Genomic DNA, 19,305 nt, shown 5'->3' with positions numbered 1-19,305 from the left:
GACATGCAGTTTGAAAACTCTTGAACACAATTGTCAGTCAGTTTAGAGGTTCTTCAAATGACTTCAAAGAAATGACAAGCTCATCCATATAACAAAGATATGTCATACATTTAATATGTCAAAGCAGGTTGTCCACCATAGATTCAGTGACTGGAGCATTACATAGTCAAAACAACATATCTTTGAACTCAGAGGCCATCAAGAGTTATGAAGGCAGTCTTTTCCCACTCAGCCGCATCAAACTTTATTTCCCAGTAGCCTGTTTGTATCTTCATAGTTGAGAAATACTTTGCTCTTTCAAGCAGTCCAGAATGTTGTCAATGTGTGGCAATGGATACACATATTTCTTCATGATTTTGCTCAGCTGTCAGTAGTGATTGCAGAAATACTGTGTGCTGTCCTCCTCCTCCACAAGGACTACAGGAGAGGACCAAGGACTCTCTGAAGGTTCAATGTCGTCACCTTGCAGCAGCCTCACCACTTCCTACCAGATTAATCATTGTTCAGCCAGTGACTTTATATGAGCACTGGTTAATTGGTGGACAATCCCCAGTGTTAATCTGGTTTATCACTGCCCGCTTGGTCTGTCTTTCTTCCATCCCGGATTTAAAAGCATCCAAAAATTGATGCAGAATGGTTATTACTCACCCACATTGTTCCGTGGTCAGGTCATATCCTACTGGCAATACAATAGTAGCTTCCTCCCTTGCATTGTCTGTAGTGCACTAAACTTCTGTTCCTAGACTGGTTTGATTGCCCCTATGGACACACCTTTAGGGATTAGTTGTGAATGCTCACGACAATAAGTGATCCAAAATTCTCCTTGACATCCAAAATGCTTATAGCAATTACTGGGATGTATATTTCTTTTGAGTTGTTTTTTGCAATAGACAAAATCTTTGCACTATAGCTGTGCATCTAAACTGACAATTGGAATTCATCTCAATTATGATAGTGAGATAACAATGTCTTCAAAGGCAAACAGATGCCCCGAGCAATCTTTGTTATATGTGCTCATTGAAACAGCTTTGTGAATCTGAAGCTCTGATCTTCCACCGTCTGTGATTGCTTGTGATGCCTGCAAGAAGTTCCACCTGAGAATAACATAATGACTACATTCTGTTAAAATGATAAATTTGGAGGGCTCTTTTGTATTATTGATAGTTATTTCACAATACATGTTCCTGTTTGCTAGGGATATTTCGTATTTGCGACCTTCAGCACAATCACTTTTCTATCATATAACATAGTCTTCTTTAGCTGGCAACAATAAAGCATTTGATATTAGAGAAAAAGAACCCCCTGAGGCAACTAGTGCCTGTACCAGTTGCTCGTTGATGAGGCTGTCAATGAGATTTCCTGTCATCTTGATAACTGTTGTCCTTGGAAGTTTTTCAGCTATGGTGCCCTCACCTTCATAGAAAGTCGTCTTGCTTAGTTTTCCCGAATTCATCAACTACGTGAGCAGATGGTATCTTGGTAAGATGATGAGGAATGGCTATGGCATGCTGGCAAGTAACCTTGTCCAGGGTACAGTGACAAGCTTTGACCCACAGTTCAACTATATTATCTGCAGCTGACCGGCTTGAATAGGACTATTGAGATGGTTGACGTCTTGCAGCAAAATAATTGTTGAATGTTCATCTTCTTTCTCTGTTGTAGTGTACAATGTATCAAGGATGCCCACAGTGAAAACAGATTGGTGTATTGTCCTCTGTCCTCCAAATGTCTGTTATTCTATAAGGTCTTGGTGGAGGAGTTGGTTGTACCTAGCTTCGTCAGATGCTGGGTTGTCATTTGGCAGCGATGGCATAATCGTGAGCTGGCTAAATTTCATTTTTCATGATGTGTTTAACTGGTGCCAAAGACCAAGACACCTGTTCAATGTTGTCCTCTACCTCCTGACATATGTGGGTCAATATTCACAGCTGCTGTCTCTTGTGTACTCAATCCAACATTTATGGCTGCCACACACCTGTTGTATCTTTTATCCTATGATCTGACTTGTGGTCATCTATCACAACTGTCTTAGAGACCACATTTGGGAGCCGATCATGCTTCTTATGTCCGACTCCCTTCTGCTGCATTTCCTCAATGTGCTGGGGCCATCTGATGAATTATTCTGTTGTTGTGACATCGTACATCAGAAGAGCTTGCTATGTGTCTTTGGCAACTCTTCCATCAAATGTAAGATGTTTTCAGCTTCTGTCATATTTGCATTTATAATGCTGCAAAGAGCCAAAACTTCCTGTATTTATGACTGTTGTCTCACTATGATGTTGGGCCCTGTTCCTCTGTCATTGTGCTAAGTGGACTTGCTGTTGATTGTCAGTAAATGTTTTCTTTGGTTCAGCCTGAAATTTGTCCTAGCTATTGAGCTTCTCTTTGTCATTCTCAAACTGTCACCGGACTGTGCCACCCAAATGAAAGTACGCATTTGCCAACCACACCATGTTATCCCAATTGTCATATTTGGAGACTCGGTCAAATCCTTTCATTTCTTTATATGGGTCTTGCCTGATGTGCAGGTGACTTACTGCTACTTGGGAATCCACATTTCCTGAATCTACGAATCTTAGCAATGATAAACTCCTTGTATTCCACTTCCTGTCCATGAAGGTGATGACTTATGTTGACTAATTGGAGCCACAGACATGTACATGTTTTCAGGTCCCACGTCTCCGCCAAACAATGACACACCACACCCACAATCAAGTCTAAATGTGAAGGCAGGGTTTTCAGTTAAGCATAACTCTGAGAACTGAAATCACATTCATCACTGACACCAACAAACAGGCAGAATAGAATTGATCTACTGGATAGAGAATGCAACTATCTCTACAAAAACCAAACATTCCAGAATGCTAGTATTTATACAAACATAGAATATTACAGGTACACAAACACCACAAACATACACTATTACAAGTACATTCCAGTAACAACAAATACTAAATAACAAATAACAGCTGGTGGTCAGGTCTGAACCGGTGACCCACAGCATATTAGCCAGTGGTGCTAACAACTACACCACACTGCATGCACCAGAGGTTACAGCAATGTTATTGTCATTTGATCTGAGAAACAGCTGAAATAGTTAAAATTGAACAAAATCCATGGAGCAATGGAATCCGTATCAGATTCTATACATAACTAAAGACTGCAGGATGACTCTACTGCGACAAAAGTACATTTTGTGTAAGGACTGGAAAGACAAGACAAGAGAAATTAAGGCTTGCATGAAGACATATAGAAAGTCATTTTTCACTTGATCTATTTGGGACTTCTTGGAACAACATCCAGGAAGTGGTAGTACCGAAATTGCACAATGTGCTCATTTTTTTGCACCTCTAACAACTTTAATGTTGATGACAGGCCATATTTCAATCTTTGTTCCTGTGGTAACACATCTTTAAGAAAGAAAGTCTTCTTCCCTATAAAATGTGCTGTAAGAATAATATGTCATGCTCATCCATGATCGTTTTGTAGATGTCTGTTTAAGGGAGTTGGGCAATCTGACTACTGCTTCACAGCATATTTATAACCTCACAAAGTCTTTTGGAAATAGTCCACTGCAGTACTAAACAATGATGTACATTATTACAATACCAGAAGAAAAAATGACATTCACTACTCCACAATAATGTTGTCTTTAGCATAAAAGAAGTGCACACTGCTGCAAGTAATTTTTTTTATCACTTATCCAGTGAAATACAATGTCTGATGGACAGCAAAGGAAAATTTGGAAAGAAACTGAAGAAGTTCCTCCATGAGAACTACTCCTATTCCACAGAAGAATTTCTGTCATTGTAACACATAAAAATTGGTAGGCAGCAATTACTAACTCACATCTCAACATTCAATAGTAAAAAAAATAATAAAAATAAAAAAAAATTCTAAATGTTCAGCATGCCAATTTACAAATTAATTTGTGATGAGAATGTAAAATGACTCATTCCACATCACTCACATTTATCGTGGAAATTATCTGGGGAACAACTAACCAACCCATACTACTAATTAAAAGGCCATATCTCTTCTCTGTTCTTCATTATGAAAAAGAGAATAGTGCAAACAAAACATAAAACTTTAACTAACTAATATGTCTTCTCAACAGTGAGACACTAAAAGAGTTCAAGTTGCATAATTAATAGCCTACCATTAAAAACTATTAATTATTGTATAACAGTGCTTCACTCAGTATTATGTCATCTGTGGAAGTAAAATGTTTCGCTAAGTATTATATCATTTATGGGAGTAAAATTAGAAAAATATAAGTATCACTGGCAAACTATACTTTTTGTTGGTAATAAATTTGTAAATTCAATTACATGAAAATAATTGTAATGTGCGACTTCAATGTAAATGTCAAATTCCACAAAAATTAATTAATACCAAAGGATCCAATATTTCAATATTTAAATCTTACTGGCTATCTGCTCCCACTGTGTTTTAAATTACAAGCTACCTGAAACAGATTGTTTGTGGACTGAGGAACATTGCAGTAGTTTTAGTAGTAGTAGTAGCTTTATTCATCCATAGATCTCTTTTTACAAGAATACAGGACATGTCAAAGTATTTACCACACACACACACACACACACACACACACACACACACGTGATCTCTGGGCCATTTTCTGTACCACAATTTCCCATCTGCTACCCTGAAAAACTGAGCCAGCATTCCTCTATAATGAGTGAGATGTTGAACTCAGAAGGAGGAAGAGGTGTTAGTATTGTGCTATGCATAGCTTGGGGGTAAATTTTTCTAGAAAAGGAAAAAAAAGAAGGAAAAAACAGTGTCAAGGAGTTATGTGGAATGTTGGATGTTTTATAATCATTATTATTATTTATTTGTGTAACATTTTATTTACAAAACCCCTACTCTGTTTTATCTATGTAATCCTTCAATGTATAAAATGTATTGCATAACACGTACTTTTTAGCTGCCTTTTTAATTAAGTGTATTTTTGCAATTTCTTTAATCTCTTTTGGTAATTTATTGTACAGTTTTATTCCTTGGTTGAAAATGCTGTTTCGAGTTTTGTGTTTATTTTGTTCTTGGTAAATGTAAGTTGAGTCTAACTCTTGTTTCATGGTCATGGACAGAGCGGTTTGTGCAGTAATTACTAATGCTATTTTTGATGGGTACAACTGACTGGCAAATGTAGTCACATGGAGCAGTTAAAATCCCCAGTCTTTTAAACAGATCTTTACAATAAGCTCGACTATTATTTTTGAAAATTGTGTTCATATTTTGTGCATTTGATCCCCGAAAAAGGAATGTCATAGCTAAGAACTGAGTGTACATATGAACAGTATGCAACTAAAAGACACTGCATGTTACACACTGATGATAGGGTTCTAAGGGCATAACATGCTGATGACATTCTGTTTGCAAGTACCTTTGTGTGTTCACACCACTTCAACTGAGAATCAATATTCATTCCTAGAAATTTTGCATTTGTTACACAGTCTGTAGAAGTGCCATCTACATTTAATTTAACATTGTCATTTTCCCTCTTCAAACTGAAATTCATGGCATTAGTTTTCTTTGTGTTCAATGTCACTTTATTGCTCATTGACCATTCATAAACTTTCTTGAGAGTTTCGTTTACTTTCTCTGCAAGGAGTTCTCATTTTTTCAGTGACTATAATATTGCTGTCATCAGCGAAGAGAATTTTTTTGCCATGAGTAACATTACTGGGGAAGTCATTGATGTACATCAGGAATAGTATTGGTCCTAATATGCTACCTTGTGGAACCCCTATATTAATGTATTTTGGTTCTGATAAGTGTTTCACTAAATGTTTAGAGCTATTTGAAGTGTGTGTTATCTCTACTATTTGTACCCTATCTGCTAGGTATGATCGAAACCAGTTATTAGCTACCCCTCTTATTCCTAAGGCTTCTAATTTATTGGTCGACTGTATCAAAGGTCTTAGAAAGATCCAAAAATATGTCTCTGACACACTCATCTTTGTCAAGAGCATCAAGTACAACTTCTGTGAATTCTACTATGGCCGACTCCGTATTTTTGCCAATTAAGAAACCATACTGTGATTCACTTAAAAGAGTGTATTTTTTCAGGTAATTCATTAATCTGTCTTTCATAATTGCTTCTATTATTTTTGAGAACAGTGACAGCAGGGAAATGGACTGGTAATTTTCAATGTCTTCTGCATTACCTTCCTTAAGCAAAGGTACAACTTTTCCCTGTTCTAACTGCTCTGGAAATGTCCCTGATGTGAAGGATTCATATATTTTATTTGTTAAGGGGCCTTGTATAATCTCAATGCACTGTTTCAGTACAGATATTGGTACTTCATCTAAGCCTACTGAGTTTTTATTTTTTATTTTTTGAATCGTTTGACTGACTCATTCTCTGTGGTTGGGAGTAACATCATTGTATTTAGTGCAACATCATTTACAGGTGCTATATTTGTTTCGGGGAATTTTTGCTGTAATTTCTCTGCAGACTTCTTAATACCTGCTGTTGTCCATCTGTTTTCATGAGATGATGATATAGATGTGCATACTTTTGGAAATGCCTCTCTTCAAAGTTTAATTTAAATAAATATTCACATTGGTTTACTCACACACTTCATCCCAGTTTTGTTTTGCTAGTCATTTTGAAAAATCTTTTATTTTGGTTTCTGATAGATGTCGATTGTAGGCTTGTAGTTTAGGGAATGATTCAATGCCTGACTTTACTATTGTTATTTGACAGAGATGGTCTCATAGTCTGAGATCTTTCACCGCTACATCACATTTTTCCCTGTCCATATATGTGGCCACATGGTCAATTACTGATGCACTATTGACCACTAGGGACATGCCAAAACATTGAAGAATATTTATGAGGGTGCTGCTGGATTCATTTATGATATGAGTGTTGATGTTTATGTTCATGTCCCCACACAGAATTATGTTGACCTTTGTACTTGAGACTTTATCTAGAACGTCTGATAATTTATTGAAAAAAGTGTCCACACTACCACTGGGAGATCTATACACACAGAAAATGATTAATTTCTTGGTATTATCAAGCCTTGTTAATTCAGTAGTAGATATTTCAAAGTGTTTGTCTTCACTCACTGTACTGAGGTCATGTCTCGATTTGAAATGCATTTGTATTCTTATATAAATGCATGATCCTCCACTCCTTGAGGCAGTTCTGCAGTAAGAGTTTGCCCTTTTATACAATGATAATACTACATGTTGGGTTTCTGTGTTTCTACACCAGTGCTCGGTAACACAAACTACTGTACAGTTCAAACATTGGAGCTCAACTTCTAATAGTAGTATTTTATTTTTTATTGATTGCATGTTCTGATGGAGGATTGTTACATCTGTGAAATGTCCCACATTACTCTTTTCAATGGATTCTTTTTCTTTGTGACATGTGGTATGTGTGATATTTACAGTGTTAAAATCTGTCTTGTGAATGATTGTTCCAGTACTTTTTAAACTGCTGGAAATACTCTTTAGGCAGGGGAACCTGATGACAACACACTTTTATGAATCAGCTGTACCAAACTTCCCTTCTCAGTTCTGTTTAGATATAGGCCATGCCTAATGAAACCCCATCTGTTGATAGTCCCGATGGGCACCAGAGAAACATGAGCAAAAGTTGGTATACGGCTGAGACTAACCAAATGAGGCAGTGCAGCAGTTAAGACACTGACCAGTTGCTCTGTCTGGAAGAGTTTATTCATGAGTTTTCTAAACCACACAGGCAAATGACAGGATGGTTCCTTACTAAAGGCCACAGCAGACCACTGTCTTATCCTCATAAAGCATGTTATGTATGCTGTATGTTGTATATTTTGACCTACTGATTTGCACTGTAGTGTATTACCTTGACAAATTGTATTTAATTGTGAGAATATCTGGGAAAAAATAAAATAAAATAATGTGAGACAAGTGCTGCCAACCCACGGTAGGAGGACCAACACAAAGCATAGCTTCCATTCTAAATTACAACAACAAGAAAGATTGGCAGACTCTTAACCAGGGAAGGGATCTCCTGGCCACCCAGAAAAATTAAAGAAATGTTGCAACCTGTTAAAGATAATCTCAGCCTGAGATCACTAGGGATTCATAATATTCCTTGTGTGTATGGTAGCAATTATGACAGACAGAGTACACATAATTAAACAAGAGAAAATCCAGGATGGAATGTAACAATATTATGAAACTGAAAGTTGCCACACACACACACACACACACACACACACACGATTGCAGTCTCTGGGAGCTGAAGTCGTGTGTGTGTGAGTTGCGTTTGCATTTCGTGTGTGTATTGTTTGACAAAGGCCTTGTTGGCCGAAAGCTTATTTGCGACATACTTTTTGTCATGCCTATCTGCAACTCGGCACCTCCGCTATATGGTGAGTGAATAAACATACAATTATGTTCCAACAGATGATGATTCTGGCTCACACTATGAGTTATTGGGAAAGTGGTGGACATTAAGACACACTGGTTGCATGGAAGTATCCACTTTTAGTTTATGGACGCAGAGGTTGTCACCTCAGCATTCACCATCTCTTCAGTGATCATGACATAATGTGGCCAATCAGATGCCATTCTCTGGGCATAAAAGTGAGAGCCTCACCAGTTTCAAGAGCCAGACTTAGCACTTGATGACACTGATGGAAGCAGTTCTTAAAAGCTTAGGATTTACACAAATCTGGCATGGCAAATTAACTGAGAAATATTTTTCAAAGATTCTATTATGAAACACTTTGTACTCATACAAGAAAACTGAAGATTTGCTATAATGTATAGAAATGAGCAGCACATTAACTCCATCAGGAACTGCTGCACAGAATAAAATTAGTGTCACAACAAAATATTTCAACTTGAATGTGAAAATAGTTTTCTCTCTCAAAGTTTGGAGCTTTACATGGAAAATGGTTAAAAAGTGTTACCAAAGCAAATATTGCTTTCCTGTCACATGTTCACTGAATGACTGCTGCAGTTCCTTGGGTTGGAGTCTTCATTTCAAACCACAAATCCCTTGTGGAATAGGCTATATACACAAAGATGACGGAGTTAGAATTTTGGGAGACTTTATTTAACTTTATTTGCATTACAAATATCCTTTGCTACTGCACTGGCTACTCCAAAGTATGACCCCATAGAAAATAATAGGGTAAAGGTTGGGAAAATGAGCAAGCTTTTATTTATCAATGCCAGTGACAGTGAAGATCATTCTCATTGTTAAGACACCAGGATTCACTTTCTGCACAAGATCCTGAGATAATTGTCAATCAAATGCTGTTATCTGGTCATAAAAGTGAGGTCCTCGCCAGTTGCACAATAATCGGTCTTAGTTCCTGACAATGCTGATGGAAGCAGTCATAGCTGCCGATACCCAAAAGCATAAACCTTGAGATGAAAAAACAATATTTTTGAAATGCTGTTCAAGATGACAGAAATCAATGTTAGGAGAGACTATTATCAGATGAATTGGACAAGGAAGTTATGAATATATTTTACAATAAGATAATGAGGGGGAAAATGCCCCAACCAATTGAATCGAAGGGAATGATGGTTAGGTGCATTTTACCACGTGAATTATTGCTGAAGACTCTAAGAAAATGCATACTGTACAGAAAGAATTACAGTGGCAGTACTTGTTATGAGTAAATAACGCAAATTCAAGATGTAGGATGCACCAGTTAAGATGAAATGAGGACAGCTAGCGAGTGACAAGAATGGAGAGCTGCATCATACCAACGGTAGGGTGTGAGCCAAAAAGAAGAATGTTAAAATCAATTTAAAATAATGGGCATCTGTACAACTAATGTATTGTTCTACTCATTTTACTAAGGTATGACGCTCCTCTTCTCGTTCTTTCGTGTTTGCTATTTAAAAAAAAAAAACTACTTGTGTTTTCATAAGGCTGATTTCCGAAATAACCCAGTTTTTTATGTATTGTTGCTACAACTACACATTTATACACCCAAACACAGAGCAAGATAATTTTCAATTACTTTACGGATGAAAAGCTACAAAAATTATTTCACCAGCAAATTTCATATATTTATAACTTAATGTAATGAGTCACAGGTGTATCAACAAAGTAATGGAGTTAAATGCCATAAAACATGTTAATGCACAGGTTCTATGAAATGTAAACAAGACATACAGCACCAAAGATGCGGAATGATGAATGGTTTACACCCATTTTCATCTTACCTACACCGTTTTTATCAGAGATTTGTGGGAGCATTGCATAAATAGCTAGTGCACACTTCGATCACAGTCAGACGATACGGGGCAATGATAACAGCAAAGTCTGTTTTTCCAACTTTTGTTCCCAATGACAAACAATTTATGAAAAAAGGCACTTAAAATGTTATGTGATTCTCGTGCCGATACTGAAACGGATTGCGACTACAACTTATTAGTAGGGTCAAAATGTTCACGCGACATGTAGAGGTACTGCTTCGGGAAAAATATTTTCCAGCTGAATATAAAATAAAGTGATACATGAAAACGCACAATCTGCGTGTAATGCATTCGATTCAGTGGCTGGTTCATTTTCTCATTGGTTAAATAATGTTAAGGAGGATGCAGAAACTTGAGAATTATTGAGTCATATGTCTTACACGGATATTCCAAAACAAACTTATCTCTTCTGAACTTTTTACTAATCAATAATGACAGCATATCCAGTCCAGTATGACTGGTGAGCGGCGACTTCAAGTTTGACAGGCTACATTATTTATTCTCTGTAAAAGTGAGCGCCTTACACTGAAAGCACTAATATTGCACAACTCACCAAACAGCTCCTCTTTTCACGTCATCTTCATTATACATCCATTGATTAAGACACTGTTTTCTGTTTACAACAAACAGTTTTGACGTTCATTCTCACTGACATTACACGGAAATAACCTACACCGCCACTGAAACTGACATCACTGACAGTTGACACTAATATTGTCATCTGTCGGCCATACGAAAAGTAGCAGTATGATAAAAACGTTAAATAATATCAACATGAGTATGGAACTTTACATATTGTCATTTCTTATAATGCCATCCCGCCCCCTGAACAGCTAAACAGCTGATGTTAGCCATCTTGATTTTCATCGACTAAATATTTTCATCACAGATAAAAACCCTAGCTACTCGGTCTCAGATACGTCATTAGGGAATACTTTCTTGTAACAAATACGTCTCTGACCAGTGACATTATTGAAGCTGAGGGCGGGACACTAGAAATTAAATGTTGGCTACCCAGTTATTTCTATAGGTGACGTTTCCCTAAGCGTTGAAAAGCCCCAGTGCGTAAAGACCGGTCCATACTCAACGATCTGTCTGTGTAAACGTCTGCGCACACCACATCGGCGCAGACCGATCGTAGCGTGGGGATTGTAACTTTGTGCAGAAATGACATGCGCGCAAACCTGGAAATCGGACTTGGAGGTTTCGGCAAAATTGCAAAGGGAGTGCATAATCATATATACAGAGGCAAATATTAGCGTGTTGACGGCAAATTGCGGCTAATCAGGAGGGTGAACTCTATTGTTCTCTTCTTTGTGTGTACACTTGAATTTTAAATGACCGATATGCGTCGGTATCCTACAGAGTTCATTGCTGAATCTATTAAAATTTATTTAAAATACAAATACATTTATGAAAAGTTAATAGAAAGGTATGGAATAAGAAGCCAGCTGCTTATAATTACTTAACAAGGAAGAAAATAGCAGTTGACCATGCAGCAAACAAAACAAGTTTTCTCATGTCCTGATCAAACATTTATTTTTTCTAAAAACACCTTACGCGTTTCGAGTTTATTGTTTTAAAAGGTAAGTTATGTCAGTCATATATGGCCGCTTTGTCTCACATCATTTTCATGCAAATTGCAGCTGATAACAAAAATAATAAAAGTTCATTCACCCTGATTAGCACAAAAGCGAAGCAAAGTAACACAATCTATTGAATGTGGCACCTAGAACAACCAAATAAATAAGGCACGTTTATTGTATTTTGATCTCACAGGCTTTCTGGTCGACCAGAAAAACGAAAACAACCAGCAACGAGGTTAAGATAGAAATTGGAGAGCAAATATCAGATTAAATGGAATGAGAAGATTTACAAATGTCAATAGGTATTTATAGGTCTCCATGTCCATTCTGCAAATCATTTATTTCTCTATTCGGTTTTTCAACTGAAGACAATTTCCATTGTATAGATGTTGCCAGCACATGTGCAGTTTCTATTATATTTATACATATAACTTATTGCAGACATATTTTAATTTAGTCAAAACTTAATTTAACAGCCCTTAAATGAATATGTGAAACTATTTCAAGATTTGCATAACATAAACTGTATTAGATACAAGAATGATAATCACACTTTAATATCCTTAGGCATTCACATAGTCCTCTTCACATATTTATAATCAGACACTTTCACCATACCATCGTTGCATCATCCAGCATGCAGTCAGTAATTTTCACCATCTTACACCCTAGAAGCCTTCTTTGCAGCACCATGTCTGTTCAAGACACTTGGAACAAAAAGAAAAAAACAGAATGCAAGCAGCAGCATGACCATTCTTACGTAGTGAGAATATACAGCTATTTTATATTTATGAATCATGTTTTATGATAGTATTTTAAACATAGCTGCGCTACAGCAACGGTTCCACGTCAAAAGATTAAAAAACAGCCGACCAGTTGCAACTGGTCGGCTGTTTTTTAATCTTTTGACATGTTTTATGAATACATAATACACTCCTGGAAATTGAAATAAGAACACCGTGAATTCATTGTCCCAGGAAGGGGAAACTTTATTGACACATTCCTGGGGTCAGATACATCACATGATCACACTGACAGAACCACAGGCACATAGACACAGGCAACAGAGCATGCACAATGTCTGCACTAGTACAGTGTATATCCACCTTTCGCAGCAATGCAGGCTGCTATTCTCCCATGGAGACGATCGTAGAGATGCTGGATGTAGTCCTGTGGAACGGCTTGCCATGCCATTTCCACCTGGTGCCTCAGTTGGACCAGCGTTCGTGCTGGACGTGCAGACCGCGTGAGACGACGCTTCATCCAGTCCCAAACATGCTCAATGGGGGACAGATCCGGAGATCTTGCTGGCCAGGGTAGTTGACTTACACCTTCCAGAGCACGTTGGGTGGCACGGGATACATGCGGACGTGCATTGTCCTGTTGGAACAGCAAGTTCCCTTGCCGGTCTAGGAATGGTAGAACGATGGGTTCGATGACGGTTTGGATGTACCGTGCACTATTCAGTGTCCCCTCGACGATCACCAGTGGTGTACGGCCAGTGTAGGAGATCGCTCCCCACACCATGATGCCGGGTGTTGGCCCTGTGTGCCTCGGTCGTATGCAGTCCTGATTGTGGCGCTCACCTGCACGGCGTCAAACACGCATACGACCATCATTGGCACCAAGGCAGAAGCGACTCTCATCGCTGAAGACGACACGTTTCCATTCGTCCCTCCATTCACGCCTGTCGCGACACCACTGGAGGCGGGCTGCACGATGTTGGGGCGTGAGCGGAAGACGGCCTAACGGTGTGCGGGACCGTAGCCCAGCTTCATGGAGACGGTTGCGAATGGTCCTCGCCGATACCCCAGGAGCAACAGTGTCCCTAATTTGCTGGGAAGTGGCGGTGCGGTCCCCTACGGCACTGCGTAGGATCCTACAGTCTTGGCGTGCATCCGTGCGTCGCTGCGGTCCGGTCCCAGGTCGACGGGCACGTGCACCTTCCGCCGACCACTGGCGACAACATCGATGTACTGTAGAGACTTCACGCCCCACGTGTTGAGCAATTCGGCGGTACGTCCACCCGGCCTCCCGCATGCCCACTATACGCCCTCGCTCAAAGTCCGTCAACTGCACATACGGTTCACGTCCACGCTGTCGCGGCATGCTACCAGTGTTAAAGACTGCGATGGAGCTCCGTATGCCACGGCAAACTGGCTGACACTGACGGCGGCGGTGCACAAATGCTGCGCAGCTAGCGCCATTCGACGGCCAACACCGCGGTTCCTGGTGTGTCCGCTGTGCCGTGCGTGTGATCATTGCTTGTACAGCCCTCTCGCAGTGTCCGGAGCAAGTATGGTGGGTCTGACACACCGGTGTCAATGAGTTCTTTTTTCCATTTCCAGGAGTGTATCTTAATAATTGTTAGTTTGAAAGTATTCTTTCAGGCTATGTGGAAATAAAACAACTAAATAACCTCTTAATTTATTTTTGGATACAGATGTCTTGTCAATGCATTTTATAATTTGTATATAAACTGTATGAAATGTGTTCAAGAGCTATGAAGCCTTTTTTGGTTATTTTGAGATGCTTCCTATATAGATAAAAATCACTATTTGTCAAAATACTACCATATATGTCTATTTAACTCATCAATGCCATTTGCTTTCAAGTGCATAATAGTTATATATATATATATATATATATATATATATATATATATATATATATATATATATATATATATATATATATATATAGTGGAGGGACAGTCTTTATACTAAATTCACTGAATTAATTTCTGTAGGGTTGTCTTGGGGTCAGATTTGCAGATTTGCAATGCATCAGACAGCCTTCTGAAGCTTCGCTAACCTATGTATATCCATATGTGCTGCATTACCCTAGACTATAATGTGGTATGAAAGGTGAGGGTAGAGTAGTCCATAGTATGTTGTTAACAGTATGTCTATATATACTGTCCCATATATTGTCCCATCTTTCCCACTAAGAATATACTAGAGGCTTTTTTTGAGCACATTTTCCTGATATCATTCACCCATGTCAAGTGCTTATCAAACACATCACTCAAAAATTTGTGATACCCTACTTCTACCTATTTCAAGGCAGATATTGTAGTTTTATTTGTTTGTAATTGTACATATTTTGTCTTATTTGCATTTACAAATTAATTGTTTTCACAAAAATTCCCTCAAATTTGCAGGGGTGCTTGATTCTAGTCCTTCTACTGAGACATTTTGCCCTACTATATTATTGTAGTGTCATCTACAAACCGTTACTGACTGCTGATGGTATACTGTCTACATACAGAATGAAAAGTAGGGACCCTAGAACTGATGCCTGAGGTACAGCAAATTTACTGTAGTTGATTTGGCATAAAGTGACCACCCACATTTGCAGTGGGCTGGGTGCAGCAGCTTCATGTGCCTACCTCAACTAACAACATAATGTGATTTTGCAAATGTCTCTGTGGCTATGCCTCAGTGTTGTCACAGCTCTGTAGACGGCTACTGTTTTCACCTGCAGTCACTAAAACTTTGCAATTGCGAGCTGCCAGAGACTTTTGTATGCCATCTCGACTATAACTGAAAATATAACGCATATTTACTGTGGTGCCATTTGTTTTATTCTATGCTTCTACCCACTCTTCTTTGCTTTCCACAAATGACTTCATGTTAGCTGCCTTGCCCCTCATACCATAGCACCTTATTTCGGGTATTAGTCTGTTGTGACATACACAATCAATAGCCCTTGAAAAGTCAAGGCAAACTCCATAGACTTTTCCTTGCTCTTCTTACACCCCCGTAACATCAGCTACAAAGTTAGCCATAACTGTGGTGGTGAAGCTACATTTTCTGAAACAGTGCTGTGCCTCACTGAGTATGTTATTTTCCCATATAAAAAGTAATAGTGTATCTCTTTTAAGACAGTTTCCGCATTTTAGTAAGGAAGATGTGATTGTAGTTGACTATACAGGGTGGTCTTTGATCGTGACCGGGCTAAATATCTCAAGAAATAAGCGTCCAACGAAAAAACTACAAAGAACAAAACTTGTCTAACTTGAAGGGGGAAACCAGATGGCACTATGGTTGGCCCGCTAGATGGCGCTGCCATAGGTCAAACGGATATCGACTGCGTTTTTTAAAATATGAACCCTCATTTTTTATTACATATTCGTGTAGTATGTAAAGAAATAGGAATGTTTTAGTTGGACCACTTTTTTCGCTTTGTGATAGGTGGCGCTGTAATAGTCACAAACATATGGCTCACAATTTTAGACGAACAGTTGGTAACAGGTAGGTTTTCTAAATTAAAATACAGAACGTAGGTACGTTTGAACATTTTATTTCGGTTGCTCCAATGTGACACATGTACCTTTCCGAACTTATCATTTCTGAGAATGCAGGCTGTTACAGTGTGATTGCCTGTAAATACCACATTAATGCAATAAATGCTCAAAATGATGTCCGTCAACCTCAATACGTGTAATGACATTCCTCTCAACAGCGAGTAGTTCGCCTTTCGTAATGTTCGCACATGCATTGACAATGCGCTGACGCATGTTGTCAGACGTCGTCGGTGGGTCACGATAGCAAATATCCTTCAACTTACCCCACAGAAAGAAATCCGGGGACGTCAGATCCGGTGAACGTGCGGGCCATGTTATGATGCTTCGACGACCAATCCACCTGTCATGAAATATGCTATTCAATACCGATTCAACAGCACGCGAGCTATGTGCCGGACATCCATCATGTTGGAAGTACATCGCCATTCTGTCATGCAGTGAAACATCTAGTAGTAACATCGGTAGAACATTACGTAGGAAATCAGCATACATTGGACCATTTAGATTGCCATCGATAAAATGGGGGCCAGTTATCCTTCCTCCTATAATGCCGCACCATACATTAGGCCGCCAAGGTCGCTGATGTTCCACTTGTCGCAGTCATCGTGGATTTTCCGTTGCCCAATAGTGCATATTATGCCGGTTTACGTTACCGCTGTTGGTGAATGACGCTTCGTCGCTAAATAGATCTGTCATCGTCCCGTAATTTCTCCTGTGCCCAGTGGCAGAACTGTACAAGATGTTCAGAGTCGTCGCCATGCAATTCCTGGTGCACAGAAATATGGTATGGGTGCAATCGATGTTGATATAGCATTCTCAACACCGACGTTTTTGAGATTCCCGATTCTCGCTCAGTTTGTCTGCTACTGATGTGCGAATTAGCCGCGACAGCAACTAAAACACCTACTTTGGCATCATCATTTGTTGCAGGTCGTGGTTGACGTTTCACATGTGGCTGAACACTTCCTGTTTCCACTTGGATGATGTCGTCCAGGATACCGAGCAGCATGCATAGCACACGACCATTGGGCATTTTGTTCACAATGGCCATACATCAACACGAAATCGACCTTTTCCGCTATTGGTAGACGGTCCATTTTAACACGGGTAATGTATCACGAAGCAAATACCGTCCGCACTGGCGAAATGTTACGTGATACCACGTACTGCACGAATATGTAATATAAAAATGGGGGATCATAATTTAAAAAAAAACGCAGTTGATATCCGTTTGACCTACTGCAGCGCCATCTAACGGGCCAACCATAGTGCCATCTGGTTTCCTCCTTCAAGCTAGGCAAGTTTCGTTCTTTGTAGTTTTTTTCGTTTGATGCTTATTTCGTGAGATGTTTGGCCCGGTCACTATCAATGGACCACCCGGTAGTTTGCAAGGTTTTTCTTATCGCCATTGTTATAAGTAGACACATACTTACTCTTCCTGATACAATGCCACAAACGTTTCCTACAATCTCCATATTTCATTTCTCACCTCCCACACGGTTTATAGGTAAGATAGCGGCGTGTACAGGTGTATGCGATTTTACTGCAAAAATGAATTACCATAATGAAGTCAAAAAGATAGCTTGTGAGAAGTGCAAAAGTGAATTCTCAAAATTCAGTGACCGCGTTTCAAGTTAGCACTATGTAATCGACGATCTAAGAAGAGAAGAAGACGAGCTGAAGCACGAAAATATGCAACTGAGGCATGAAATGCCGCAGGATAAAGCCGATAAATCGTCTGAATCGGAGCAAAATTTTACCAGTTTGCTGCAGTGTGGTGCCCTGTAGCTTTTATTAATTTTACGGATATAAATTGAACTTTTAAATACAGTTAAGTTTTGTAATAAATCATTTAACATTTCAATGAATAAAAGAAAATGAGAAAAAATGATAGTAGAAGCAGGAATCGAATGTGAGCCAACAAACTGTCAGCAGTGTGCTTGACCACTGGGCTACTGCAACGGTACATGAATTTCCTACTCAAGAATCTCTCATAAGCTATGCATAAATCTTTAGATGGTGTTTTAGCTTTTCCTACGGCCCACTCAGGCGAAATATTTTAGGATCTTGACTGGAGCATCTATCTGCTTCTACTCACACAGTTTCAGCCAAATTGGTGAGCCTCATCCCATCCCCTCCTGTTGTCAGATTTGTGTTTGGACTAGGTCTGCCTAACTTTTTAAATCTCACTTTCTGCACCAAAGATCAACTAGAAAAGGACCTCTTTAGCAGATCATCTACAGAAAATACTTTTATGCTAAATTTTCTCATATACTCTCTTCTTTACCACAATATATAGGCGATTTACTTACAACCTTAATAATCATAACAAAATTGAATACTGTATATTAATACTACGTACATAAATTGAATTGTTTGAATATATTTAAATTTTAGAATTAATAGTAACATTAGGAGTAATAAAATGAAAAAATAATGATGGGGTGGGAGTCAATGAAGTGCCAGTCACTGCACTAGACTACTTTTTTTTCTTTATAAGGAACCGTCCCGGCGCCCAAAGGGAAGCGTAGGAAACGTGAGTGGAGGCACACAGAATATCAATCATTTACTCAGTCATTTAATTCTTTTTTATGTTTTTTAATTATTATTAATACTACCAAGAATACCATAAACTGGCGTCAAACGAAGTAGGGAGTGGCAAGTCTCCAGACTCGGTGAGAATATCGATGCATAGTTTTTCAGAGAAGAACATTGTGATAACCAGATAATAACCGATTCTAATTAAGAAAGACAATACAAAGAAAACTGGAAAAAATTGACTGCATTTGGGATTGCGGACAACTGCACAATGTCGTTCATTAAGGGTGTGCCAAAAATCAAGGATATTTTTCTCGTCCTCAGCAAACAAGTAGTGAACTGTGTGTCTACAAATGCACTTCACAGAGCTCGTCTTTGCTTACGTGAAGTATCCCGCGTAAAGAAAGAGGAGTAGTTGTATCTAATGAGTAGTCGTACAGGTAATTAGGAACAACACCTGTCGCACCTTTAACCACAATAACCAGACACCTCTTGCCAATCTGCATACCAGACGATGCTCGTCTGTGTCCAAAATATCACAGGCGACACAAAACGGAGCGTCTGTGAGGTGAATCCTGTGAAGGCGTGACCGGCATACCTGCTTCCCATTGACAGTAAGTTACCACG

The 19,305-nt window shown here is 39.0% G+C and overlaps 1 protein-coding gene across 1 annotated transcript in view; it reads right to left on the bottom strand.

Annotated features, from left to right (window-relative positions):
• Nucleotides 1–11,000, bottom strand: part of LOC126243507 (WD repeat and FYVE domain-containing protein 3) — a 324,242-nt gene extending 313,242 nt beyond the window's left edge. The window contains exon 1 of the mRNA XM_049948168.1: nucleotides 10,799–11,000. The gene's annotated coding sequence lies outside the window, so the exon portion shown is untranslated. The remainder of the gene's footprint in view (nucleotides 1–10,798) is intronic.
• Between the last annotated feature and the right edge of the window lie 8,305 nt (nucleotides 11,001–19,305).

The sequence above is a fragment of the Schistocerca nitens genome, chromosome 1, assembly GCF_023898315.1.
Source record: "Schistocerca nitens isolate TAMUIC-IGC-003100 chromosome 1, iqSchNite1.1, whole genome shotgun sequence".
NCBI classification, from domain to species: Eukaryota; Metazoa; Arthropoda; class Insecta; order Orthoptera; family Acrididae; genus Schistocerca; species Schistocerca nitens.
Note: the sequence above shows the minus strand (reverse complement) of the source record. Positions and strands in the feature narration are given on the sequence as shown.